Genomic DNA, 26,722 nt, shown 5'->3' with positions numbered 1-26,722 from the left:
GAGTGGAACACTTTGTTCCTGTGGCCAAGCAGGTAGGGGGTGGTGCTTTCCTATGGAGAAGGAAATTGAAACATTAATTAGGACCGTGGGGAAACAGTGCCCCAAAAATAATTGGGGAAACTGATAAAGTCATTCACAGGAGATGATGGATGACTGGAAAACAGAACCAGTAAGATGAAATTTTAATAAAAGTGCTGAATGTCTCAAAGCATGAAAAACTTGAATGATTTAATTTCAGAAAACAAACTTATTTTGAAATGACACACTTTACAGGTGACTTAAAGGGTAATTTTGACTGCGTCATTTTTACCTTATCCACTGACTTTATCGCTAGTACAACCAGCATGTTACTTATCAATATCCATTTTCTCCTGCCAACAAAGTACCAGTATTATTCACAGAAGCAAAGTGCCCAGTAAATAATCACTTTCCCAGACTCCCTTGAAACTAGGGGTGGACATACGATGCGATTTGTCTAATGAGATGTAGGTAGATGTCTACGTGATGGTGGCATCTGTCCTAATAGGAAGGTACATATGTGGCTGGCTCCATTCTTCTTCCTAGCTGAATATCAGTGTAATATCTGGAGCTGTGAGAGCCATCTTCCAACCAAAGGCCCAAAGGATTTCACATGTGATGACACAGACACCACTAAGCCACCAGCAACTGTCTACCACTGGACTTCCTATGGGAGAAAACCAAGTCCCTAGTTATCATTTGCTTGAGCTACCTTATAAGAATTCTGCTACTCACCCTGCCTAAGGTTCAATGCCATTCTACCCAAGACCAAGGGGAGATATGCAGCTGACCCTGTAAGAGCGTCATATTCTTCATTTAGAACTTTTTTGCCTTAAGCTAAATGATCAAAACTTGGAAATCAGTTTTATTGTACCTTCATCCTAGACTGAAGTATCTTTTCACTGACTGCCCAGTGGGGTTGGGTCTCCCTACTCCTCTGCCTCTGCTCATGATACTTTTCTTTTCTTTCCAGGGTACCAAATCCTTTCAGGCCAAGCTCAAATGCCATTCCCATCAGGAAGCCTGTCCTGGTCCCTCTCAGTTATCACTAATTGCTCCTTCTTTTGTACTTCCATAATACATAACTGATGTCTTGGGTGAGTTCTCATTTCATTCTGGCTTATGAGATGGGTCACTGAGTGTGCTTTGCCTTCACCATAATGTAAGCTACTTAATTTCAAGGACTATGTCATGGGAGTCTTCGTGCTTTTCTAGACAAGGGGCCAACTTGTTTTTTTTTTTTAATTCAATTTTATGTAAGAAGGAAAACTACAGAATGAAAAATAAACTTCCATAGGGGACAGATCTGAATTGGTCAGTATCACTATGCCCTGTAATAGCCTTACACTTTTTTGTCCAGGAAAGCAAATGGCATGGCTAAGGCTACAGGGTCTCAGTGCAGAGTCTCCTAATAGCTCTTCTTTCTAACAGCTCTCTCCTGAAAACTCTCCAATTTACTGCAGTCAGTGTGATTTTCCAGAACCCAAGTGTGACAGGTTTCTTGCCTGGTTTACACCTTTGATAAGTTCCTGTTTCCTACAACAGAAAGCCCAACTTTATAACATAACATGATCAAGCTCAACCCATCTCTTTATCTTTGCCTGTGACTTGATAATTTTCTAAAAGGCTGATTTGTATTTGTTCCCTCTGCCCCCCATTTTCTGTCTCCCTTCAGTTTTAAGCAGGTAGCCAGACCCTTTGCATTTCTTTGATGTCTGTTTCCATAAGCAAACACAGCACTGTTTTACCACTCTGAAAATTCCCTTGAGCTTGCTACCCTTTTGTAGTCAGTCTGTCCCTTACACCTTTAATCCTGGCTCTTACTGTTCTCAGGCTCTGTAGACTTGCCTTTTCTAGAAAGTCACATAAATGGAATTATTCACAAGGGAGTTTTGGGTTTGGTTACTTTCACTTAGCAAAAAAGCATTTGAGTTGCATGATGGGAAGTTTTCAGTGGATCAAAAGCGGAGCTGCCTTCAACCAGGAGCTATTGGTGCCCTTTGGGACCGCGTGATCCTCATGGAGAGTGTGTGGGCTGTCCTCCGGGGCAGGGAAAAGAGAAGAGCAGCTTGAAAGGAAGCCAAGGAGAGGCCAATTTTGTCCCTGATTTGGAAGAATTGAGAGATTTAAGGTGTTTTTGATGAGCAAATCATCCCCAGGGAGGCGGCAAACTCAGAGGGCACAGAGCCATGCCCGCTGGCACAGGGGCCCACAACCTCAGCACAGATTCCTGGGCTTTCTCCATGGTGTAAAAGGTGAGAAGCAACATACTTTTTAATGACCACACAGGGTGGGGAAAGTAAAGAGAGGTGATCTTAATGGACCAAGGATTAGCAGACTTGACCACATTTTCTTGACACTGTATATTCTTCCTCCATTCTTGAGCAACCCAGTCATGATGGAGATGGAATTTCCTACACTGCTATCAGGAGAGCTCAGAGTCACATTGAGGGAATAAATGTCATATTAATAGTTGATCTCTATTAAATGCTTACTATTTGCCAGGCATTTTTCTTAACACTCCATATGGATTAACTCACTTCTCACCACAACCCTAAGATGTACATGCTGCTATTATTATTTCCCCATCTTCAGATGACAAAATTAAAGCACATAAAGGTTTCAGAAAGAGCAACTGTGGGAAGTAAGATCAAACTCAGGTGAATCTAGTTGCAGAGCACATGTTCTTCACTCCTGGCTGACTGACCGTGTTCCATCATGGAGTTTGGGAATTATAAGTCATATTTTAAGTCTCTTCCTCTAGGAAAAGACTTCCACAGGATACTGACGTTTGTGCATATCCTACTCACAGCAACTTCCCTGCTGAAGGACCATCTAAGTGGTCCTGTCTGAACTGCTACCTGTCCAACCTGACCAGCAGATTCTAGCCTGAGAATCGAAACAAAGCCATACAGATAACAGTGTGAGGGAGTGCCACGTACTAGACAGTAACAAGAAGCCCTTCCTGAGAATCATGCTAAGTGCTTTAACAGATAAAGTCTCTCTTTCACCTTCATGACAAGGCTATGGTTGAGAAATAGGAGGCTTAGGCTGGTTAACTAGTAACTTACCTACTGTTACAAAGCTAGCTAGTTATAGAGCTGGGACAAGAACTTGGACAGACTAGTCCCCTGGCTCACATGTGTAACATTCAAATATGGATTTGGTTCCTTTCTCTCCTGTGGTTACGTCTGCTGAGGAATGGACACAAGGAAGCTTGTGAAGGGGGACAGACATAGCTAAAAGCACCAGAGGCCGCCATGTCTCGAATTTTCAATTATACGTTTGAGCAAGTTCTCATCTTTTCTCTTTTTTAAAAATATTTTCCTTGAGCCTGATTAACTTTGCTTTGTGTCACTTAAAATGGGAAGCACCTTGAATAATGCATTATTTGTCTTGTGGGGTGGAGGAGTCTGCCTCATGACTGTTGCTAACATTCCATGTCACCGCATGAGGAGAACTGTGCTTGGGAGCTCACAGACAAGTCTGTCTTTTGAGAGACATCATTATTCCCATACGACTCCACTTCAGTGCCTGCTCAATATGAATGGAAATCCACAGGGCAACAGAAACTACTCAATTTTCACTACTAGACAAGAGTTGTGAAATCGACTATGCTCAAGTCTCCTTCCGGTCTGAATTGGCGTAAGACACCCAGGAGGACATTAGCATGTCTCTCTTTCTGTTTAACAATCCAGGGGCAAGCACACGTTCTGAGTTTTTTACAGCACTTTCCTCTATTTCTGTAAAGAGTGCCAATGTCACACAGTCAGAAAAAAATGGTGTCTATGAGGTCTGAATTATTCAGTGCCAAAGAGTATGTTCTTAGATGTTGAACTGATTATCTTTTAAAGAAAAAAAAAAAAGCAAGTGTCAAACCCAAGTCTGCAGAGCTTTATGGCTCAATGTGGGTATTTGCTAAGTGTATTGTGTGCTGCTTTGTCAATCCAAGTGACAGTTAATCAATACTAATCTGATGTCAGTGATTCTTCCCTTTCCCTAAACAGGATTAAGGTATACTATCTATGAATATATTTTATTCAAGGCTGTCAATCCATACACTTTAATGTAAATGCATTAGCATCTCTTTTTAAATGGAATGTACTGTGTATGCAAGGAAATAAAGATGAATTACCGAGTTGTCCTGAAAAATGCCTTTCTGATCCATTATGAAAATGTTTCAGCTTTCAAGGCAGAAGTAAGCAGATCACGCATTTCCCATTATTTTATATTGTGATCTATATCCCAGCCTCTGGGGGAACCTATTAACACTCAGAATATCTTAGGGATATATTGCCCTTCCTGGGCTGGGAGCAGGTGGAATCTTCATTTGTTTTTTCCTCTGTTAGTTTGTTTATACCTTCATTTCTCCCTTTAGTCAATATTTAATTAGCGCCTGCTGTGGGTTAGGTAATGTCCTAGGTACCAGAGATACAATAGTGAAAAATAGTAATAATATCTATGGACTGCCACAATTTGCCCTCATATTTTCCAATTTGTCCACAGCCAACTTGGCCAAAACACACTGGGGTCAAGCCTTCCTCTCCTGGTCCACCTCAGTCTGTTCACGTACACCAGAACCGGGGTAAATCAACAGTGACTTAATCTTTGAATATCACTTTACAGTTCATGGGGATTTTCCTTTTAAATTCTAATAATCACCTATATAAAAGGAGTGGGGGTGATGAGCATAAGTGACATATTTAAGCTTGAACACCTACCACGTCCAGGATTACCCCCGTACTGCTAATACCTGAAGGGCTATGAAAACATCTGCCTCACAGGTTGTTGTAAAGCCTTGTTTTTCAATGAAGGAACACAGGCAAAGCTCTCAGAACAGCAGCAGGCACATGGTAAGAGAGCAATAAATGTCAACTGCCATAATGATGTGCATAATGTTTTTGTTTAAAAACAGACCATCAATTTGTACATCTGTGTGTTAGTCTGTCCACTGATCTCCCCCTCACCCCCGCCATCCATCCATCCATCATTTGTTGTGTATCAGGCACCACAAAGGAGGCTGAAGAGTCAGTGCTGAACAAGCCCATACTCTCACCTCTCTTTCAGTCTAGGGAAAGATTTTCAGTCTTTGGATTTGTATTTGGTATCAGATCTCACAGACTGAATGATGAAAAAGCAGCAGCATCATAGCCTAGGTCCAGGATTGGCAAACTACAACCTGTGGGTCAATCTCTCCCACCATATGATTTTGTAAATAAAGTTTTATTAGAACACAGCTGTACAAATTTAATTATATATTGCCTGTGGCTGTTTTCCCACCATAATGGCAGAGTTGAGTAGTTGTGATGGAGGTCCTGTGATCACAAACCTAAAATATTTACTATCTGGCACACTGCAGAAGGAGACCCTGGTTTGGATTATTGTTATACATTTGCATTCTCTCTCAGCTGTTCTATTTATCATCTCCTGAAATTTAAGAATTAGGAGGTGATTGCCTGTTTGTATGGACCAATCTGCTTGTTCATATCTGGTGATATGTCCCTAAATGCAGATAAGTACTTTATGATTTTGATGTTACTGATTTTCCCAGTGGAATTCTTTCTTTTGCCCTCTAAGGGTGGCTGAATAACCTTGAGAAAATGTTCTTCCAAGCATGAACTCCTTCTTCTGTGGTCCGACTGCACTCCTCCTATTTACTGCTTCCTTATTATGCCCCAAACATTTTCAGCAATCCCTGGTTCCCCTATGATCTCATGCTTGGCCCATTTTTTCCCTGTTATGTGACTCACTGGGCAGAGAACACCATTTTGTGTTTCTTTGCTAGAATTCTTCTATCAGTATTACTCAAGTCTGTGCTGGTTGATATGCTATCAGGCATTTAGAATTTTTCTTTCTTGCATGGTATTTTACATGAGTATTTTAAATATTCATCTAACTGTTGGCTTCTAGGAAATACTCAAGTTTCTAATAAGAACAATGATTGACTCTAACATTCATCCAGGCCTTTTAACTGTAGTATGTTGTTCAATCATTGTAACAACCCACAGGTTAGACAATATTATGATCTTCATTTGCAGATGAGGAAGCTGAGGTTTTTAAGTAATACATTTTAAAAATGATAAAAAGTACTTAATTTATTGAGAACTTAGTATATCTGAGAAACTTACCTAATTCTCACAGTGATGATCTAGGAAAGCAGTACTGACACCCTCCCCAACTCCCCTCCCTCTCCACCAGTGGCCATGAAAAGCTCAGTGATGTTGCTGACTTGCTTGATCTGCCTGTGACCCCACCTCGAGTAAGCAGGACATCAGGACTTGATAATGAGATTCTACTGAGGTCCGAAAGGTCTGTCCTGAGGCCTCCCTCTGAAGATCTGTCCTAGGAGCTATTCACAAGGACATCTGCCTCCTCGTTCTTCTTCCCCACCAGATCAAATGTGGCGGCCACATGCAACTCCCTCACTGAGTGAGCAACTTCAAAACATCCTGGTGTCTCCTTTCTGTGGTTTGGTTATTAGAGTGGTAGAAGGAAAAGACATAGGTTGTCGTGTCAATATTTGGCTTCAATACGAATTAGCTTTAAGCTCTCAAGGACACCTGATCTCAATTATTTCTTTACTATCTCTTATTTAAAAATGAAAAATGAACCCTAGTCCAAACTCTGATCAATGATGGAAGACAAATACTGAAACTCCTGCACATTAAGAAATATATTCTCTAAGTGAGAAGTTACTAATGAGTTACTGAAGTTGGCCATAGACATTCCTGAGATACCTCCTTACATTTTAAACTTCCAGGATACTTCATATCCTACATTTTGGCAAGTGAACCAAGCCACCTTTGGCTCTAGACATTTCATCTTTGTAGGTGATGGGATAGTCTTTCTATATTGAAAATTTGGTTCTATAATTTTCCAAGTAATGATACAACTTTAATTTATAGTAGTGTGGATACTAGATCCTGGGTATTTTAACACATTGCGTAGTATTTTTCCTATTACATGTTGTATTGTAGCACAGTTGTTATTAATATGTTTGAATATTGGGGCTCTCATCTTGCATTGCTCACCAAAGTTCTTGTGTGATTCTAAGCCTTTTTAATGTTCTGAGCTTATTTTCTGCATTTATAAAGGGGGATTAATTCATTGCTCAATCTGTGGCCCAGGTTTATCATGAAGACCAAATGAAAGGTGAAAGATCTTTTCAATCTGCATAGCAAAATACAAATTCTAGTGTCAAATGGTACCAGGCCAGGGAATCTCCCTGAATCAAATAAAAACTCTCTTCTAATCTTTAAAAGCTGCTTCTTTTGTAAGGAGGTCTCTTTAAAGTCAGATTAATAAACTAAATATATTTAATGTAAGATAAAAGTCAAAACTTCCATCTAGACCTATAAACTCTCTTTACACATGTTTCTAAAGTTCTCACAAAATCCTAATCTAAGGTCCAGTTTTAAGGACAATGGACACTAACAAGTCAATAAGCCTAGTGTCACTTTTCTGAATCTTCTTACTCAGGCAATGCAAAAACTCCTTCCAGACTCTCATGACAGATGGAGCACTCACTAAATGGATGAAGCCGACATCTCCCTAATCCATTAGAGCAAAGGGCTCTCAGAGGTTCAGTGACCTCACAGAAATCATCTTCCCATCACACAATTGATCATGACTTGAGTACTCATTTCAGGAGTGGGCCAAATCAACCTTAAAGGAAGAAAAGGAAATACCACTGATTCTGGCACATCTCAGAATTTTAAAGAAACAGATCCCACAGTGAGATCACACCTGTGTTACTATGGTAATCTACAAAGCGTGCTTCTAGCACTTAACACACAACTTGGCACTTGCCACTTTAAATGCAGCCTATCCTATGTTCCAGTAAGAGTAGGCTTTCACAATGGAGGAAACACCCCTGGATCTTGGAAAGGGGCATGGGGGAAGTATCAAAAACAAGTGACCTCCTTTTTTTCAGGGGGTGGGGAAGATGTAGGACATTCAGACCGAACATGCTTACCAGCAGCAGCCAGCCATCTTTCAAAATAAGAAGAGGGTTCTGCTTGGGGAAACTGGCAAAGAGAAGCTCCCCCAATACTACAAGACTGGTCTGGGTTTCAAGACACCCAAGGAGGCCACTGAGGGCACCTACATTGACAAGAAATGCCCCTGTATGATAACGTCTCCATCCAAGGGCAGATCTCGTCTGGCACAGTGACCAGGATGAAAAGGCAGAGGCGCTGTCATCGGCCGGGACTACCTCCACTACATCCCAAAGTGCAACCTCTTTGAGAAGCGCCTAAGATCATGTCTGTGCTCCCATCCCCCGGCTTCAGGGACGTCTGGATTGGCAACGCTGTCACGGTGGGAGAGTGGGAGAATGGGAGAGTGCTGGCTCCTGAGCAAGACCCCGTGCTTCAACGCGCTCAAGGTCACCCAGGCCGCTGGCACCAAGAAACAATTTCAGAAGTTCTGAGACTGTACACCTGCCCACTCCCCTGAACAAAATAAAGTTATTCCCCACAAAACAAAACAAAACAAAAAACAAAACAAAACAAGTGATGTAATAAATGTGAAAGGTACAAGCTAAGTACATATTAGTGCCAAGTACATATTAGGTGCTTAACTAATGTCAGTGATGTCATACATGTCTTTTAAGGTCTATTTCAACTAGAGGGTCATATAAATAAGGAAATGGATATCCTTCCTATATCACAGGCATAATGTATGCTGTATCAAGAAGGACTGTAGCTTCCCATTAGGAAAGTCTTGCTCAGGCTGCTACACTCCTCACTTCACAGACAAGTTGGCCATCACACTGCTCAGAAAGGAAGGCAGAGATTCAAACCTCTGCTTGCATCACTTCTGTTTTCCCCACTCTAATGAGCCATATTCTGCAGAGCTCTCGAATTCCTTGCTTCTGCCACTATTCTGGAGTCCAAGCCCTAAATTAGAGAGAAAGCGGGTCACCCCTTACCAGTGGCTAACATTCCTTGTGCACCTTTTATATGCTGGTAACTGAGTGTCATTGGTTTTCTTGTGCACCTGCTCTGTGTATGGCCTAACGCCAGGCACTATGGAGGGGGGAAAGAAGGAATCTACAATCTGTCCTTAGGGGACAGAGAACACAGAACTGGAGATACACGAGTTTATTTGCAGTGAAACTTCACTCAGTGTCTCTACAGCTTCGTACTAGGGCTCCCCAAACTCTGTAGAATTGACATTTGGGGCTGGATAATTCTTGTCTGTGGCTGATGCTTTGCAAGACACTGAGCAACACTCCTGCCCTCCACCCATCAGAGGCCAGCAGCACCCCCACCGCCAACTTGTAATGATCAAAGATTTCTCTAGACGTTGTCAAGTATCCTTTGGGGGACAAAACCGCCCATTTCAAGAAGCATTGCCTGGTCCTAGTGTGTTGAAACATCCTTCCGTATTAGCTCTAGGCTCACCCCATCCTCAAAATTTCATGATAGAGCTCCACATGAATGAAGCAGGGGACTTTTACCTGGCCCCTGGTGTTAAACACAAAATGATACAGACAGCTCAGGGTTTGAAATCATTTGAAATTATTCTTGTTATATTCTAGCTGAATCCCCAGCTTAATAGTTAGCACATAACAAGTGCTATGCACCCATATTAGGACAGGGGACCTCACCTGGGGACAATGCATACCAGGGATTCATGGATAGAATTCACTGGGTCTGTGAATTTTGAAGGGACAAATCTTACATCATTATTTTCACTAATCTTTAACTGAAATCTAGCATTTCCTTTGATTAGAATGTAGAAAATAATCTATAGTAATTATCACTCTGGGACTCTCACCAATAGAAATTATAGATTCATTTCACAGTCAAGTTGCTGCACACATCTCAAAATATCATTTATATTCATCACTACTTTTAAATAATGGAATTATTAGCCCTACAATTAGATCTTTTCAGATGTTTGGAACAAAGAAAGACATATACTATCAAAAACATATACATACGGTTTTTTATATGCTGGTAACTGAGTGTCATTGGTTTTCTTTGGTATTCTTGGGCATTTTGTATAATAGGTTAAAAATGTAATTCTGAGAAGAGGTCCATACTCTTCGACAGCCTGACAAAGGGGTTCATGGCAGAAAAAAGAACCCCTGCCTTAGGGTGGCTGCCTAAGGTAAGTATAAGCAAGTGTTCAGAGGTCATGGTCAGTCTCTTAGAACTTTCTGCACCAACCAGCGGGGTGCTTGGGGAAGGACCCTCCTCACAGCAGGGGCACCCCTGTTAGCAAGAAGGGAGAGGCACGGGTGATTTATCTCCCTTAGTCAGGGTATGACGCCAGAGCAGAAATACATACTAGCTGTGAATGCTGGGCCAACTGTTTACCTCCACAGGCTTTAGGCTCTTAATCTCTAAGGTGGAGATTTTGGAGATTTCTTCTCCCCTCTCCCTCCACCCCCATCTTAAGTACCATTAAGAATTGTTTTGAGAATCAAACAAAATGATAGCAAAACAATGGGCAAGTATTTGGCTCTAACTAAGCACTCCTATGCAGAGGGTGATCACCCACTCAGTTCTTTAGATTCCCCTAGCCCGAGTGTGTCAGCCGCTTGTCATCTGCGGTGGCAGAAATGATTCCCCAAGCTTCTCATGCTGCTTTGGCTGAAAATCATGGATGGAAAGGAAGGAAGGAAAAAGACTGAGAGAGAAAGAGGCAAGGAATCATTTAAAAACCAGTAAGTTCAACTCCTATCCTTTAATTCATTTTTTATCCCTCAACTGTTCAGGTAGGATTAAGTTTTTAAACTACAGTTCAGTTTCCAGTCTGGACCATAAGAGTAAGAATGGCTTTCAAAGTTACCTCTTTCCAAAAGGAAGAGCTTCCCCTCATTCCCCTAACTGCACCCATGGAGACCTTCAAGGGCTAACTGCAATCTCCAGTTTCCAGTGAAGTCCTCTCCTGAGAATCTGTGTGGCTCCAGTGCTCTGGGCCACTTCTGGGTTCATGGCCTGGCACATGAATTTGTCTGCTACATTTCTCATATCTCTTGTGCCAGCATAAGGTCTCAAAGGCAGGTAGAGACCATGCCTTAATAATCCAAGTCCCTGGCACCTTGCCTTGCTCCACCAGACAGCATTGGTCAGAATTTGCTAAGGAGAGATATTTTCAGAGTCCTGGGAGGAAAAATTAAGCCAGAGAACTTGTTCAGGCTCTCATACAAGGATGCCTTCATTAAATCCAGCCGAGGCACTGGAGTCTGAGCACTCCCCAATAACCAGTCAGCTAGACAGAGAGGAAGTAGAGAGGGAAAGTCATTTTCATTGGCAGCTGAGATGCATTTAACAGCCACAGAAGAAAAGCACATTTCCTTCCTCTATAGCTCACAGGCACTCTGCATATTGATTTCGTATCAGCTCTCTCCTTTGTTCGGTTAAATGCAATCTTCTCACAAGCCTCTGATAGAATACAAGGACTTTAAATGTGCTTTGATCTGTGATCAGCTCCCATCCAGCAACCTGGTGGGAAGAACAGTGCACTGTTTGCCCAGCTCCTTGGCCATGCCTGTGCTCTAGCTGGGATCATCCTAACCTTCCACAGATGCTCAGCCTGTTTCCTTCAGGTTGAGAGTAAAAACTGACCAAAGAGAGCTATCTGTGAGCACTGCAAGTCTTGTAGAGCAGGCTGCCTACCTTTCTTTTTGGGATGTCTTTTTGAATTAAACTACCAAGCATAGAAGGATGCATTTGGGTCCATAATTAGTAGATGTATCCAACCTATTCCCTGGCTGATCTTCCTCAAAGCATCCTACAAATCACACATCAGATCTTTTCACTCCCCAGTTGGAAGCCCTTTAATGTCTCCTCATTATCCTTAAGTCTAAATATGTTAATATGACATGCAGTATATATACTATACTCTATACTGTAATAGTATGGTTTTATAGTAGATTCATACACATATATGTATATATACTATTTACCTTCATATTTATATAACATATAATGTATAATGTGTAACATATACATGCATGACAAATACATGTATCATACATACATATGAAACATAATACAGAAATGTGTCTATATTTGTAGCTACCTGTATGTGATATATGTGAAAAGCATAGGCTCTTTATACTAAAATACTGAATTGCACACTTTATGTGGGTGAATTGTATGATATATGAATTATATCTCAACAAAGTTGTTATAAAAACAAAATACAGGCTCTAGTGTCTGATATTTGGGTTTGCATCTTAGTTCTGCCATTTAACTTGCTACATAACCTTGGGGGACTTAACCTCTTTGCTCATATGTAAAATGAGTTATAATAATAAAATTTATCTTAGAAGGATGTTGTGAGAACTGAGTCAACACATGTAAAGAGATGTAACCAATTCCCAGTATAGAGTAAGCATTTAATAAGTGTTAACCATTATGATTACGGCCTGCCTCTTTTCATGTCTGGGCACTCTGCACCTTGGCCTCTACCCTCTGGGCTGTGCTGGACTTGTTGGGCTTTTTCTGAGAGGTCATGCTTCCCTAGACTTCATATATGCTGCTCCCCCCTCGGCCCCTCAGGTTCCCTTTCTCTAGCCTTCCAGTCTCAAACATAATTTTCTTCAGGAAGACTTCCCTTACAAGATTAGGTGAAAGTCTCCTAATTTTATGTGTTCATAACATTTTGTAAGGCCCCTATGTTAGGACACATTCTTCTCATGTAAATGTTTTAAACATCTATCTTTCTTGCTTGGTCATGGATTCCAAAAAGGATAGGGCTCCAGGTATCCCTGTGGTCAGCACAGCAGTTGGCCAGAGTAAGTGCTCAATTAATTTTTGCTGACTGACTGAACTTCTTTTTAAGTGAGAACTGCGTACACTATATGGCTTAAATAATGGCAAGAACCTTCCTGTGGATGACACTTCTTTTTTGACCCATGAAAGTCTTTGCATCATAAATACCTTCCAAGTGTCTAACTACACTTGACTTCGGCCTACAGAATCTGAAGCACATCAGTTATTTCCATGACCATTGCAGCCACATCCTGCTGAGCACACTGCCAAGAGCGGGAGACCTTGGGAGGCTCCAGCAGCACCTGAGATGTCTCCCAACTCAGGCTCTTGGGGAAGTAAGCAATTACTGTTTCCTCTATGCTGATAATGACAATCTCTTCCCAAAAGATAAATCCAAATGTGCTGATTTGCTGGAACAAACAAGGGCTGCTCATCCCGCTTCCTGGCTTCCTCCGTCACACACAGGCTTGCTCTGGTTCTGCTGATTCCTGCTGAGAGGCCGTGGCTCACTCCCCTGCAGCTGCCAAGTCAACCTCACCCCTTCTCCTCCCCTGACACTTTCCCTCAGTTCCTCCTCCTGGAAGCTTCCCTAGGCCCCTCTGCAGGCTCGGTCTCCCATCTCCATTTACTGTCAAGTCCTCTCAGCACATACTGCAGCCAAGTGTTGTCTTATATTTTCTGCTTAACTTTTTATGAAACATTTCCAGTGCTATTTAATATTTCAGTGGTTATGCACTTTGACACCTCTACTAGACTATAAACTATTTGAGTTAAAGGTACTTCTCTGCTGTGTTCTTACAACCTTGCATTGACCTTCCATTGGCAAGAGTCGCACAAATGGTCTTCCAAAGGAATTTGTGGAACAACCATAATAGGCATCAATATATTGGACATTTTTCATGTGCTTAGCATGATGCCATGAACTTTACATAGTTTATGTAGGTACTCTTATTAACCTCATCTTATATATGAGCAAACTGAGGCTTTCAGAGATTTAGAAACTTGCCCAGGGCTGTGCCAGTAAAGCCAGGGGTGGAATCTAGGCAGTCTGTCTCCAAACCCTATAGCCATAGAATCATTCTGCTGTCCTATACTACTTCCCCAAAGGCAAGCAACTTAGGCATTTGCTTCTATAGTGTGCTCTGAGGGTTTTGGGTATTTTCTCTTTTGTCTCTATTTCTTTTGTTATTTTTAGTGTTCTTTTCTCCCACTCAAATAAGCAGAATTAAATTCAACTCCCTCAAATAAAGGAGAATGAAGTTAATTTCCTTCCCCCGTCTGTGCACTGAGAGTTTCTTATTCATATTGTCATCTCATTAAATTCCTAATTCCACTGTGGAATACCAACATTTCCCTTGGCCTCTGTTGTGAAGAGAGAAAAAAAATTCAACTCAGATCACTTCAAGTTGTGTTAAGAATATTGTGCCTCAGTGAATATAATTAATAAGAAAGGAGACAATTTAGCTCAGCTGTATGGAAAGCCTCTTGATACTGAAAATGGCCTGGCAGAAATGTATCCCCTCATTTGGAAATACTCTGTTCTTGGTATTAACTGCCAAGAAGAAAACTATGACAATCAAAACAAACCAACATATGCCTGAAAGCACACGAACTGTAGCTTGATAGAGAAACGAAAGCTGCGTCAGTACCACAGATAAACACAAACAGCTCTCTCCCTTGAGAAGTGCTGGGCTTGGCTCTCTTGGAAGCAGCCAGGGAGTGAACCCCATTCACTCATTAATCAAACGTGAGGCCCGACAAATGTCCCCAACTGCCTTTCTTCCTCTTTCCACCACACGTGTGCAATTGAGGGAGAAAGTGGCTGTGCAAGTCGGGGGCGTCTGCTAAGGCCAAGCTGCTGGGACGGCTGGTGACACTTATATGAAGGATGAGTGCATCATGCTGGGATTCATTCCATCTCCCTCTCGCCAAAGGGAAGAGTGCGTGGGGCCCAGCACAGGCCTTTTCCTCCTGCATCAGGAACCGGCCTTTCAAGCCGGGGGAAGAAAGCTGAACCCTGAACCTTAGCAGCTCATGATGCCAACGTACAAGCTCATGAAACGGGGCAGCAGGACCACCTAGGCCTTTGGACTGGCTCTTCTGTATTTTCTGGAGAATCACGAGAGTTATACTCCAGCAGGATTTCAGATGAAACTCCATTAGTATTTCTCTACTGTAGAATTGTGCTTTTTCTCATTAAGTGTCTCTGGTTTATTAAGGTTGAGGTTGTTCATCTGAGACTTTTATATTTGGCTTTCTTGCTACATTATTTATGGGAAACACATCTTTATGATCTAACACATTATTCCTGCATTCTTGTAAATCATAAACAACTTTGGAATGAGGTGCCAGAGGACTCTACAACCAGCAATTCTTTTTAAATAGTTGAATCCCCAGCGGATTACCTCTGCTAACTGAGAGAGAAAGCCAATGGAGGGCCCAGGCAGGTTCCAGCCTCCTCCGATTTGGTACCAAATGTTCCTGTTAGATTGGTAGGCTTTCATTTCCTAAGGATCAATGCCTGAGTTATTCAACTTTCACTTCCACATAAGAGGCTCTGTGTTCTACTTTTTACTATAATTCTTCAGTCTCTCTCACGCTTCCTCCACTCACTGATGAGATACTTCAGAATGGAAGAGAAAGAAGAGAAAGAGATGAGAGCAAAGAAAAAGGCAATGGGAAGGGGCTGTTGATCTAGAACCTACATGCATTGCCTCACCGATCTGAGTGACACAGCCAACATCATGCTGGTAAGTATGGCACAACCCAGACTTGTCACTTCCAAGGCCCAAGTTCTTCCTCATGGTGAAAGGCAGGAAAAGCATAAGAGCAGAGGACAGGCCCTCAACTTCTGGGGATGCCTCTGAAAGGGCAGTCACAGCCTCAGTGAACTGCCCTGGAGCCTTGTTCAGAGAAAGAAATGGGCTGGGGGCTGCTGGGTGAGGCTCTGATGAGCTCCTTTAAGCTCTTGCTCCAGGATGCCCGCCTAGACCATCTCCTCTCTGGAGTCCACCCATTCATTCTGTGTGGGGGACACTCTGACCCCTAAGCGGGGCATCTCTTGGGGACTTTTCCGCTGGCATTTTCTGTGGATACCTGGCCTCTCCTTTGGAGAGATGCTCAAGCAGCAAGACCCAGTGCATCTAAAGCTGAATGATTCATCTCTGATCCTGAACTTACTGTTCTCCTAAAAATTTCTATTAACGATACCACATTTGTCTGACTGACAAGGAGAACACCAGAGACATCCCTGACTTCACTCTCTCTTGACCTCCACATCCACAATTTTTTCTTTTGGTAATAGTTTTGTTGAAACATAATTCACATACCAGACAACTCACCCATGTAAAGTGTACAACTCACTGGTTTCTAGTATATTCGCAGAGTTGTGCAACCATACCACAATCAATTTTAGAACATTTTATCACCCCTAAAAGAAGCCTGTACCCTTTAGCAGTCACTCCACCATGTCCCCTACATCCCCACACCTAGACAACCCTAATCTACTTTTTATCTTTGTAGATTTGCCTATTCTGGACATTTCATACAAATCACCAATACGTTACCTTTTGTGTCTGCCTTTCTTCATTTCACGTAATGTTTTCAAGGTTCATCCATGTTGTAGCATTATCAGTACATCACTCCCCTTTTAAAAAATTGTGGTGAGATAATATATATATATATATAAAACATAATATTTGCCATTTTATCTATTTTATTTTATTTTTTTTGAAAAAGAACAGAGGCCTTTTATTTGGGGTCTCAGAATTGCAATTTGGGGAGCATAGATTCCAGAGAAACTGAAAGAAGGGTCCTGCTTATAGGGTAAAAGTAAGCTTTTTTTTTTTCAATTCAAGTATAGTTGGTATACAGTCATATATTAGTTTCAAGTATACAGCATGATGGTTCAACAGTTACCTATATTACTAAATCCTCACCACCACTAGTGCAGTTACTATCTGTCAACATAGGAAGATGTTATAAAATCATTGGCTCTATTCTCCATGCTGTACTACTATCCCTGTAACCAACCCACATCATGATTGAGAATTTTTGTGCCCCTTTTTCCCCCTCAACCTCCCCACCCTCATGGTAGCCACTAGTCACTTCTCAGTGTACATGAGTCTACTCCTGTCTTGCTCATTCTGTTTTGCTTTGTTTTTAGATTCCACAAATAAGTGAAATCATATGATATTTGTCTTTCTCTGCCTGGCTTATTTCACTGAGCCTAATACCCTCTAGATCCATCCATGTTGTTGCAAATGGCAGGAATTCTTTTTTCTTAATCACTGAATAGTATTCCACTGTGTATATGTACCACATCTTCTTTATCCATTCATTTATGGATAGACACTTAGGTCACTTCTATATCTTGGCTATTATAAATAATGCAGCAATAAGCATGGGTGCATTTATCTTCTTAAATCAGGGATTTTGTTTTCTTTGGATAAATTTCTAGAAGTGGAATTATTGGGTCAAATGTTATTTCTATTTTTAATTTTTTTGAGGCACCTCTGTACTGCTTCTGCAGTGGCTACACCAATTGACATTCTCATCAACTGTGTAGGAGGGTTCCCATTTCTCCACATCCTCACCAACACTTATTATTTCTTGTATTTCAGATAGTGGCCATTCTGACTGGTATGAGGTTAAATCTTCTGCGTTTTTGATTTGCATTTCCCTGATGATTAGTGATGTGGAACATCTTTTCATGTGCCTGTTGGCCATCTGTGTTTTTCTTTGGAGAAATGTCTGTTCGGGTTCTCAGCTCATTTTTCAGTTGCAAGTTTCATTAGCTCTATTTCAAGATGATGGGAACCCATTTGTTCTCTTTCCTCTTTCTATCATAGTTTAAGCCTTTATGAATCTTCAACAACAAAAAATATAATATCCTCTTAACTTGGGTACAAATTCTCCTTCCTTCCCTTTCTCTATACTATCAGATCAGTTATAAAACATTCCAGTGGCCAAAATCTTTCAATCTGTTTTTGCAACAAATATTACTGGGCACTTACCATGTGTTAGGCACTATTCTAGACTCTGAAAAAACAAAAGTTCCTGCTGTTATGATGCTGACATTCAAGGAGGATGGGATGAAAACATGCACATGTACACACACACCACATCCTGCTGTGATAACCACTCTGCTGAGGAATGAAGCAGAGTGAAGATGCAGACAGGAATTGTCAAATTTGTTCCTGCAACATGCCAGTGATAAATATTTTAGGCTTTGTGGGCCATATGAAATCACTCAACTAGTCAACTGTTGTTGTAGTATGAAAGCAACCACAGCTAATACTTAAACAAATGAGCATGGCTGTGTCACAGTAAAAATTATTAGCTGAACCAGACAGTGGTTTCAGTTTGCTTTAACCCACAGGGCCGCCTTTGCCAACTCCTGGCAGTGGCGGTGAGGGCTGGAGCATGCTGTTTTTATAAGGTGGTCAAGGAAGATGTCTTTGACAAAGTGATGTTTAAGCCATAAAGGAAGAGATCCTTAAGCATGGACTGGAAAAGAGGATTCTGTGAAGAGGGAGAAGTTAACTACAAATGCTGATGGGGGAAAACATGCTTGGCGAGGAAGAAGGGGGCCAGAGCATCCAGAGTTGTGTGAGCAAGGGGCTGAGAACCTGGGAAGTATCTCCCATTACTATCCTTCCTGAGTCCTGGGCTTCAGGGTCTCATGTGCAGCTGTCACGATCTTCCATTCTCTCTCCTGCACACAGTGCCCCAATTTTCCTTTAGACAATTGTCCCTTATGTCTCACTTTCAGTCAACTTTTGGCCTTAGCCCCAGCTGTGAGGCTAGGACCAGGTCTGGCTAACCAGCCTATTTTATCATTCTGGTTATGACTAGTTCAGGGACCACAGTATATGGCCCAACTCAGTCTATTCAGAGTGAAAATGCAGAATTTTATTGGCTTTATTACCAAGAAGATAAGCACTCTCTCTGCTCACCACCAGAGACGAAGATAAAATACAAGATTGGATAACAGCTGAGAGGTGGTAAGACAGCGACTGAATGCTGGTCACATTACTTGAGCCACTGAATCTAGCCTGGAGCTGGACTTTTCTACCTCCTGAGGAAATAAATCTTCCTACCTCTGGCTTTGAGCTGAATTTATATCATTTATAACCAAGTGAGTCCTGAATGATGAACATGTGCTATTCCATTCACCAAGCATGCCCTCTCCCTGTATGTTTTGATATATCTAATCATAGTCAAGATCTAGTTCAAATGCTCCTTCATTTAAGCAGCTTTCTAAACTCGAGCATACCACTCCATCATGGCTGGGTTCTATAATTCTAAAGTCATATTATTTCTATCCTTCAAAGCAGCTTGTGTTCTGCTTGGACTCTCAAATATCTGCATACACACACACACACACACACACACACACACACACATACACATCAAATATCTCAAATATTTGTGTCTCATTCTCCTATAGAGAGCTCCCAGAGAAGGCAGGAACAGTGACGTTCATCTGTTTATCTCCATGACACCAGTAGTAGTGATTTGGATATATCATATATGTAAACATATACATATGACACAGACAAACACATATATTTAATGAATGAACCCTACCAAGAACACCCCTTTCTTCTCATTATAATTATCAGCTGCTACGCTGCAGTAGAAAGTTTCATCAAAAACTAATTCAAAAAGCTAAATATATCATCTGTTGTCATCCTAAAAAAAAAAGCACCAACCACATTTAAATTTCTATAAATCTTAAGTCATTTAAATGCCTTGATTTAATTAAAAATGTTTTTCAGTTGATAATAATGTAACTTGAAAAATTAGCATCACATAGTACCTAGAGGACATATTTAAAAACTAATCTAGAGTATAAATAGACCTGATTAACAATTAGAAAAACACTTTAAAATTATGTTTTGTTTATAAATGCTATAATATCCGATCCATTGCTCAATGAAACTGGTCATTAATAAAAGTCAAAATTATGCTTTCCCTGGTGTCTCCATGAAGATACCTCTTAGATGCACTGGCTTTTGCATACTCCATTTTCTTGCTGCTTTTTAAAGACCATTCCTGTCCAATATTTAATAACTTTGTTTTATACTTAAAGCTAAACAAGGATGTGGGAGCCAAGATGGTGGCGTGAGTAGAGCAGCAGAAATCTCCTCCCAAAACTACATTTATCTATGAAAATATAACAAAAACACCTCTTCCTAACATAGAGACCAGAGGACACAGGACAACATCCAGACCATATACACACCTGCAAGAAACCAGCGCCTCGCGAAAGGGGTAAGATACAAATCCCGGCCCGGTGGGACCCGAGCACCTCACACCCCGGCTCCCAGCAGGTGGAGAGGAGTCAGCACAGAGGGCTAGGGAGCCCAGGACTGGGGAACACCCAGCCCCAAGATTCTGGACCAGAGTGCAGACACAGTGCATGTGTGGGGTCCTGGATACTAGGGAAACAGGGCGGCAGGACCGGTGAGCGGTTGCCTGAGGTGGTGAGCGGGTGCCTGAGGCCGTCCCCAGAGAAAAAGAAACCGGAGCGGCTTTTTTTTTTCTTTTTTGGTGAGTGCTTTCTGGAAGTCTTAAAGGGACAGGGACCCCAATACTAGGGAAACAGGGGAGCAAGACTGGTGAGCAGGTGCCTGAGACCGGCGCCTGAGGACAAAGAAAATCGTGCTCTTTTTCTTTTTTTTAAAAATTAATTAATTATGTATGTATTTCTTTTTTAATTTTTAAATTTTATTATTTTTTTCTTTTGTTGGTGTGTTGTTGTTTTGGTTTGGAGAGTGCTTTTTGAAAGTCTTAAAGGGGCAGGGCAGGACACTTAGTCCAGAGGCAGGGAACCTGGGGATCTCTGGGAACTCTAACCCCCTGGGCAGAAGGGAGCACAGAGGCCCCTTACGGAGATAAATAGCCTCCCAGCCACGCCCCCTCCAATGGGGCTCCACCATTTTAGAGCAGCCCCAGCCAGGCCATGCCCACAGCAACAGCGGAGATAAACTCCATAGCAGCTGGGCAGGAAGCAGAAGCCCTGTCGGCACACAGCTGCCCAGCACAAGCCGTTAGAGGTCGCTATTCTCCCAGGAGAGGAAGGCCACAAACCAACAAGAAGGAAAGCTCTTCCAGCTTTCACTCATACCAGCTCTGAAAACAATCTCTATCACCATGAAAAGGCAAAACTACAGGCAGACACACACTTGAGAAGGCAAAAATCACAGAGACAACACCTGAGAAGGAGACAGACCTGACCAGTTCCCCTGAAAAAGAATTCAAAATAAATATCATGAACATGCTGACAGAGATGCAGAGAAAAATGCAAGAGCAATGGGATTAGATGCAGAGAAAAATGTAAGAGCAATGGGATGAAGTCTGGAGGGAGATCACACATGTCAGGAAGGAGATCACAGAAGGGAAACAAACCCTGGAAGGATTTATAAGCAGAATGGATAAGATGCAAGAGGCCATTGAAGGAATAGAAAGCAGAGCACAAGAACGTATAGAAGCTGACATAGAGAGAGAAAAAAGGATCTCCAGGAATGAAACAATACTAAGAGAACTATGTGGCCAATCCAAAAGGAATAATATCTGTATTATAGGGGTACCAGATGAAGAAGAGAAAGAAAAAGGGATAGAAAGTGTCTTTGAAGAAATAATTGCTGAAAACTTCCCCAAACTGGGGAGGAAATAATCGAACAGACCACGGGAACACCCAGAAACCTCAACAGAAAGGATCCAAGGAGGACAACACCAAGACACATAATAATTAAAATGGCAAGGACCAAGGACAAGGAAAGAGTTTTAAAGGCAGCTGGAGAGAAAAAGGTCACCTATAAAGGCAAACCCATCAGGCTAACATCAGACTTCTCAACAGAAACACTACAGGCCAGAAGAGAATGGCATGATATATTTAATGCAATGAAACAGAAGGGCCTTGAACCAAGGATACTGTATCCAGCACGACTATCATTTAAATATGATGGTGGGATTAAACAATGCCCAGACAAGCAAAAGCTGAGGGAATTTGCTTCCCACAAACCACCTCTACAGGGCATCTTACAGGGACTGCTCTAGATGGGAGCACTCCTAAAAAGAGCACAGAACAAAACACACAACATATGAAGAATGGAGGAGGAGGAATAAGAAGGGAGAGAAGAAAAGAATCTCCAGACAGTGTATATAACAGCTCAATAAGCGAGTTAAGTTAGGAGATAAGATACTAAAGAGGCTAACCTTGAACCTTTGGTAACCATGAATCTAAAGCCTGCAATGGCAGTAAGTACATATCTCTCAATAGTCACCCTAAATGTAAATGGACTTAATGCACTAATCAAAAGACACAGAGTAATAGAATGGATAAAAAAGCAAGACCCATCTATATGCTGCTTACAAGAAACTCACCTCAAACCCAAAGACATGCAGAGACTAAAAGTCAAGGGATGGAAAAACATATTTCAGGCAAACAACAGTGAGAAGAAAGCAGGGGTTGCAGTACTAATATCAGACAAAATAGACTTCAAAACAAAGAAAGTAACAAGAGATAAAGAAGACACTACATAATGATAAAGGGCTCAGTCGAACAAGAGGATATAACCATCTAAATATATATGCACCCAACACAGGAGCACCAGCATATGTGAAACAAATACTAACAGAAGTAAAGAGGGAAATAGACTGCAATGCATTCATTTTAGGAGACTTCCACACACCACTCACCCCAAAGAATAGATCCACCGGGCAGAAAATAAGTAAGGACACACAGGCACTGAACAACACACTAGAACAGATGGACCTAATAGACATCTATAGAACTCTACATCCAAAAGCAACAGGATATACATTCTTCTCAAGTGCACATGGAACATTCTCCAGAATAGACCACATACAAGCTCACAAAAAGAGTCTCAGTAAATTCCAAAATATTGAAATTCTACCAACCAATTTTTCAGACCACAAAGGTATAAAACTAGAAATAAATTCTACAAAGAAAACAAAAAGGCTCACAAACACATGGAGGCTTAACAACATGCTTCTAAATAATCAATGGATCAATGAACAAATCAAAATAGAGATCAAGGAATATATAGAAATAAATGACAACACCAACAACACAAAGCCCCAACCTCTGTGGGACGCAGCAAAAGCAGTCTTAAGAGGAAAGTATATAGCGATCCAGGCCCACTTGAAGAAGGAAGAACAATCCCAAATGAAGAGTCTAACATCACAATTATCAGAACTGGAAAAAGAAGAAGAAATGAGGCCTAAAGTCAGCAGAAGGAGGGACATAATAAAGATCAGAGAAGAAATAAACAAAATTGAGAAGAATAAAACAATAGCAAAAATCAATGAAACCAAGAGCTGGTTCTTTGAGAAAATAAACAAAATTGATAAGCCTCTAGCCAAACTTATTAAGAGAAAAAGAGTATCAACACAAATCAACAGAATCAGAAAAGAGAACGGAATAATCATGACAGACTCCACAGAAATACAAAGAATTACTAAAGACTACTATGAAAACCTGTATGCCAACAAGCTGGAAAACCTAGCAGAAATGGACAACTTCCTAGAAAGATACAAGCTCCCAAGACTGACCAACGAGGAAACACAAAAATTAAACAAACCAATTACGAGCAAAGAAATTGAAATGGTAATCAAAAAACTACCCAATAACAAAACCCCAGGGCTGGATGGACTTACCTTAGAATTTTATCAGACACACAGAGAAGACATAATACCCATTCTCCTTAAAGTGTTCCAAAAAATAGAAGAGGAGGGAATACTCCCAAACTCATTCTATGAAGCCAACATCACCCTAATACCAAAACCAGGCAAAGACCACACCAAGAAAGAAAATTACAGACCAATATCGCTGATGAATGTAGATGCAAAAATACTCAATAAAATATTAGGAAAAAGAATTCAACAGTATATCAAAAGGATCATACACCATGACCAAGTGGCATTCATCCCAGGGATGCAAGGATGGTACAACATTCGAAAATCCATCAACATCATCCACCACATCAACAAAAAGAAAGACAAAAACCACATGATCATCTCCATAGATGCTGAAAAAGCATTTGACAAAATTCAACATCCATTCATGATAAAAACTCTCAGCAAAATGGGAATAGAGGGCAAGTACCTCAACATAATAAAGGCCATATATGATAAACCCACAGCCAACATTATACTGAACAGTGAGAAGCTGAAAGCATTTCCTCTGAGATCAAGAACAAGACAGGGATGCCCACTCTCCCCACTGTTCTTTAACATAGTACTAGAGGACCTAGCCACGGCAATCAGACAAAACAAAGAAATACAAGGAATCCAGATTGGTAAAGAAGAAGTTAAAATTGTCACTATTTGCAGATGACATGATACTGTACATAAAAAACCCTAAAGACTCCACTCCAAAACTACTAGAACTGATATCGGAATACAGCAAAGTTTCAGGATACAAAATTAACACAGAGAAATCTGTAGCTTTCCTATACACTAATAATGAATCAGTAGAAAGAGAAATCAGGAAAACAATTCCATTCACCATTGCATCAAAAAGAATAAAATACCTAGGAATAAACCTAACCAAAGAAGTGAAAGACCTATACCCTGAAAACTACAAGTCACTCTTAAGAGAAATTAAAGGGGACACTAACAAATGGAAACTCATCCCATGCTAATGGCTAGGAAGAATTAATGTCATCAAAATGACCATCCTGCCCAAAGCAATATACAGATTTGATGCAATCCTTATCAAATTACCAGCAACGTTCTTCAATGAACTGGAGCAAATAATTCAAAAATTCATATGGAAACACCAAAGACCCCGAATAGCCAAAGCAATCCTGAAAAAGAAGAATAAAGTAGGGGCGATCTCACTCCCCAACTTCAAGCTCTACTACAAAGCCATAGTAATCAAGACAATTTGGTACTGGCACAAGAACAGAGCCACAGACCAGTGGAGCAGATTAGAGACTCCAGAAATTAACCCAAACATATATGGTTAATTAATATTTGATAAAGGAGCCATGGACATACAATGGCAAAATGACAGTCTCTTCAACAGATGGTGCTGGCAAAAATGGACAGCTAGATGTAGGAGAATGAAACTGGACCATTCTCTAACCCCATATACAAAAGTAAACTCAAAATGGATAAAAGACCTGAATGTAAGTCATGAAACCATTAAAATGTTGAAAAAAAACAGGCAAAAACCTTTTAGACATAAACATGAGTGACCTCTTCTTGAACATATCTCCCCGGGCAAGGAAAACAACAGCAAAAATGAACAAGTGGGACTATATTAAGCTGAAAAGCTTCTGTACAGCAAAAGACACCATTAATAGAACAAAAAGGAACCCTACAGTATGAGAGAATATATTTGTAAATGACAGATCCAATAAAGGCTTGATGTCCAAGATATATAGAGCTCACACACCTCAACAAACAAAAAACAAATAATCCAATTAAAAAATGGGCAGAGGAACTGAACAGACAGTTCTCCAAAAAAGAAATACAGATGGCCAACAGACACATGAAAAGATGCTCCACATCGCTAATTATCAGAGAAATGCAAATTAAAACTACAATGAGATATCACCTCACACCAGTAAGGATGGCTGCCATCCAAAAGACAAACAACAACAAATGTTGGCGAGGCTGTGGAGAAAGGGGAACCCTCCTACACTGCTGGTGGGAATGTGAATTAGTTCAATCATTGTGGAAAGCAGTATGGAGGTTTATCAAAATGCTCAAAACAGACCTACCATTTGACCCAGGAATTCCACTCCTAGGAATTTACCCTAAGAACGCAGCAATCAAGTTTGAGAAAGACAGATGCACCCCTATGTTTATCGCAGCACTATTTACAATAGCCAAGAATTGGAAGCAACCTAAATGTCCATCGGTAGATGAATGGATACAGAAGATGTGGTACATATACACAATGGAATGCTACTCAGCCATAAGAAGAGGGAAAATCCTACCATTTGCAGCAACATGGATGGAACTGGAGGGTATTATACTCAGTGAAATAAGCCAAGCAGAGAAAGAGAAATACCAAATGATTTCACTCATCTGTGGAGTATAAGAACAAAGGAAAAACTGAAGGAACAAAACAGCAGCGGAATTACGGAACCCAAATATGGACTAACAGGTACCAAAGGGTAAGGGACTGGGGAGGACGGGTGGGCAGGGAGGGATAAGGGGGGGGAAGAAGAAAGGGGGCATTAAGGTTAGTATGCATGTTGGGGTGGGAGAAAGGGGAGGGCTGTACAACACAGAGAGGACAAGTAGTGATTCTAGAACATTTTGCTATGCTGATGGACAGTGACTGTAATGTGGTTTATAGGGGTGACCTGGTATAGGGGAGAGCCTTGTAAACATAGTATTCTTCATGTAAGTGTAGATTAAAGATTAAAAAAAAAAGAAAGAAAGAAAAGGGGGATTACTCCTTGATAGGTTAAAACTAATGGTAAAACAAAGATTAATGCATGCTTTAAATATCCTTAATTTTGATCACTTAAAGGGTGTCAGATGATCGGCTATGGAGGTACACTTTTCTGATAATATTCCTTTCTCTTAATAAAAAAAAAAAAAAAGCAGTTCCTGTGTGGTGATCTCCAATGAGTTCTACACAATGGTATAAAGGGAATATCAAAGTGTGGGCAAAGGGTCTGTGTTTATACAGAAGATCAAAGCCTAATTTGGATACCCAGAAAATGAATTAAGATACGATATGAAGAAGAACTTCCAACATCAGCACTCTCTGGAAGACTCATACCAGAAGATGATCATCAAAAAACCTCCACAAAGATCCAGGCGATGCTGCAGTTGTAGCTGCATCCATCCCACCGTTTCCTGGACTTTCCATTGGAATAAAGAAGGAGATATCTAAGTTGGCCTGTGCATACAGTAAAATAACAAATTTGACTGGATCTATACTGTTGGAACTCAACCAAGAGAAGGAGAAGTGC

The 26,722-nt window shown here is 41.0% G+C and overlaps 1 protein-coding gene and 1 pseudogene across 4 annotated transcripts in view; one reads left to right on the top strand and one right to left on the bottom strand.

Annotated features, from left to right (window-relative positions):
- SGCD (sarcoglycan delta) overlaps window positions 1-26,722 on the bottom strand; it is a 981,442-nt gene that overhangs the window by 114,769 nt on the left and 839,951 nt on the right. The gene's annotated exons all lie outside the window — the stretch shown is intronic.
- Window positions 7,964-8,449, top strand: LOC108404991 (small ribosomal subunit protein uS17-like; annotated as a pseudogene).

The sequence above is a fragment of the Manis javanica genome, chromosome 1 (genome assembly GCF_040802235.1).
Source record: "Manis javanica isolate MJ-LG chromosome 1, MJ_LKY, whole genome shotgun sequence".
In the NCBI taxonomy this organism is placed as follows: domain Eukaryota; kingdom Metazoa; phylum Chordata; class Mammalia; order Pholidota; family Manidae; genus Manis; species Manis javanica.
The sequence above is the reverse complement of the archived record's forward strand: the minus strand, read 5'-3'. Positions and strand labels throughout refer to the sequence as shown.